The sequence below is a fragment of the Echinops telfairi genome, unplaced genomic scaffold, assembly GCF_000313985.2.
Source record: "Echinops telfairi isolate 266 unplaced genomic scaffold, ASM31398v2 ScPeMD7_7469;HRSCAF=8507_1, whole genome shotgun sequence".
Classification (NCBI taxonomy): domain Eukaryota; kingdom Metazoa; phylum Chordata; class Mammalia; order Afrosoricida; family Tenrecidae; genus Echinops; species Echinops telfairi.
Genome location: NW_022111373.1, coordinates 17,169,310 through 17,172,816, shown reverse-complemented (window position 1 = coordinate 17,172,816; position 3,507 = coordinate 17,169,310).

Below are 3,507 nucleotides of genomic sequence, written 5' to 3'. Positions count from 1 at the left end.
CAAAGACATTGAGGACTCCCCTCAGCAGTGTGACACTATTTTGTCACTGGCGCAGTGTGACACTATTCTGTCACTGACGCTGGTCTGGCTACTCTCATGATGATGCTGAGAGAGTCCAGGGAAAGGTAGGAAATAAGTCCTTGTCCCTTTCTACGTTTGGGCACCTCGCCTACTTCCCAGAGGCCAGTTATGGCAGGAGCTCCCAAGGCCTCTGAGCATATAAGACTTCCTTGAGCTGCCTGCCGGGGGCTCTTCAATGATGCATGCCGCCTTTGATCCTGAGTCTGGAGGTGACTCTGACCTGTGCACTGTCTGGTCACCAAGCTGGTATCCGAAAATCCCATCTTGAATTGTCTGCTTCTGTGTACATGGAGGGGATGGTGAGAGTTTGGGGGCAGACAAAGCAGCCCTTGGAGAGTTCTGAGACTGAGCGCATCAAATTTGACGGTGTATGCGCTTTCAATGCCAAATCCCTACAGTGAGTGCCTGCCCTCACATCGAGCCATCCTGGCAGGACAGCGCTACAGAGGCATCTGGCTTAGCCACAGAAGGGAGGGCTATCCCCTTGCTTAAAAAGGGCTAGTCAAGCAGGGTTTTGACCGAAGGCTCAAGTTTCCTGCCGCAGGGAAGTCCTGGCTCTTAGCAAGGACTTAAGAAGTATTTCATGAGTGAATTCTGCTTTGTGTCCTGTGCACCCTGTCAAGATACTTTATTTTGAAGGAATTTAAGCCCACTCAAAGTATTTGCAGCCATTAGACCAGTGGAGCAAACCAGAGACCTCCTTATAGGATTGTGTAGCTTTCCATGGTCCCCCTGCTACATCTGTGCACAGTAGATTGTAGGATGGAGGAGGAGCAAAATGGGGCCGCTCATTCATCTTCCTCCCGCCCATGCAAGTGCTGCTCCCATCTCTGAACCGGGACAGCGGGCAAAGGGAAAGAAGACTCCATCCTCAGCCCTCTTTCAGTGATAGCAGTATTTTCCAGAGACATGGCATCAGACTTTCTCTCAACCGGAAGTCTTCAATAATTAAGTGACTGACCTAAATCAAAACCTACTTTCCCTTTTCCTCACAGAATCTGCATGTCCTAATATGGTGAGATTCTGTCTCTGAGAGCAGGTTCATTTGTCATTTTTCAATCCATTTTCTTGCTAACATTCTGATCCCCATCTTCTCCTTGGCCCCTCTAATTTGTAACTACATTTTGTGGGGCCAGGGGGTGGAGGGAGGTCCTGAGCATCTCTCTCTCTAAGGGTTCAGGCTTCTTGCTTTAAGGAGGAAGGAAATAAGTCTCTCTTCTTTCTTACAGCTTGGGGGAGTTTCAAGGGGACAGAAATGTGTAGCTGTGTGTTACACATGTGCTGGGGATGTCGGTAGAGAGTAAAACATTTCTGCCCACTGGCAGTGGCTTGGCTGTGCCATGGAAACAAGGGGAAGGGATTCAGCAGGTTTCCTCATTCTTTTGGCTTCCTTGATTCGCCTCACCACTATGATTCCGCCACCACCAGCTTCCCTAAGAGAGCGTCCGTTATAGTACAGCGACTTTTTGAGTTCTACCTGAGTGCAAATAACTGCCAGCTTCCCACTCGGACCTTGCCCGAGACTCAGACTTCCATGTCAAGAAAACTGGGAGGAAACCAAACTAATTTATCAAAGCCGACCCAGGCCTAGGAGTTCTTCCTCGGACATTCATCTCCTCTTTCTTTCTTCTCAACATAAACCTGGTTCTCCATCCTGGCCCATTCCACTCGGCCAGGCATGAAGCCAGATTTTCCATCTTCTTACCTGAAGGGATTATGGGGATCCCTTACCTTTTGTCCCTGAGAATTTAGGGGTGCGATTGTGACCCAACTCTGGCCAGAGAGACAAGAAGGCATCCTTGTCTGAGAGGCTCTAACAGGGAGGCACAGGAACGGGCAGGCCTCTGCTCAAGACACAGGTGTCCCTAGATGTGACCCCTAGCACTCCCGGGGCCATCACACAGAGGATGCCACAGCGGAGGACCGAGCAAGGAGCACAGTCGAGAAGCAGAGCCTGGCGTCTGGAGGTCCCACTGCTCTTGGTTTGGGGTCTATGAAACAATGCACGTCCTTGTGGTATGTGGCAGTTTAAGCCATGGTTGCTTTTTCTTAAAAAAAAAAAATCATCTTATTGGGAGTTCTTACAGCTCTTATCACGATCCATACATATATCATGTCAAGCACATTTGTACAGATGCTGCCATTATCATTTTCAAAACATTTTCTTTCTACTGGAGCCCTTGGTATCAGCTCATTTTCCCCCTCCCCGCCCCTCCATCATAAACTCTTGATCATTTATAATTTTTTTCCATGTCTTACACTGACTGATGTCTCCCTTCACTCACTTCTCTGTTGTCTATCCCCCTGGGAGGGAGTTATATGTAGATCATTGTGATCAGTTCCCCCTGTTCTCTCCCCACCTCCCCCTTCCCTTCCTGGTATCGCTGCTCTCATTAAATCATGGTTTCTGTTCTGTTACTTGCAGCTAAAAGCATCCAACTATCCACATTTGTTAGCAATGCCCTCCCTCTCTGCAGTCATCTGATGCAGTCTTCCCTGCTAGACTAGGGATTCTTTCCCACTTGCCACCATCTGTAAATAACCACCCCAGAATACACTCAGGATGACTTCTGGTTCAGATCGTGGAGGAAGGGGTGAATGGAGGACCACCTTCTCTGAACAGTGGAGGGGCGTTTGAATTACGTTCTCTTTCCAACTCATCCTTTTTAAATGTGTAAATGGGGCTAAGAATGCCTTAAGCCACTGCCCTCTGTCACTCTTATTATGGAAAATTCCAGAATCAATTAGCATTTCCTGCTCCCAGCATATACCATCTTGAACACAGGTCTCTTGGAGGCCAAGAAAAATCTAGGTCATTCCATTTTGGAGGCTTCTGCCAGGTAAAAACAAAGAAATAATTCTAAAACAAGATTTCAAAACGGAAGAGTATAACTTATGTTTACATCTTGCAAATAAATGTTTCACATGTCTACATTCTCCTAACCCCAAATGCACACAGACTGCACAAGAGAAGATCTGGTGTGTTGTATTTGAAGGCCCTTCTTTTCTAATCTTTTCAGAAAGCCTCTGGGACAGTAAGCAGGACCTCATTTGAGATCATTGCAAGTCTAATTTTGAAACCCTTTGTTGTACCAAATGCCAGTCTTTTTCAGAATCGCAAAACCATCAGCTTTTCCCAGTGGCCTCTGACACATTAAACACCAAGCCCCACCCTTGTGTTATGAATGAGTGGTCAGATGTATGTGACAAAGCATGGGCTATTTCGTTTTTGTTTGTTGCTATATTCTTGACACATGCAGTATTTGGGACACAGGTCTCAATATCAGAACCAGCACACTAAAAGCAAATTCAGTTCAGTTCAATGATTTAGAGGTGAAATTTTACTTCACTAGATGTACAGCTTCTTAAATATTTAGCCTAGACCATAAACTTGGTGAGAGTTTGGGGGCAGACAAAGCAGCCCTT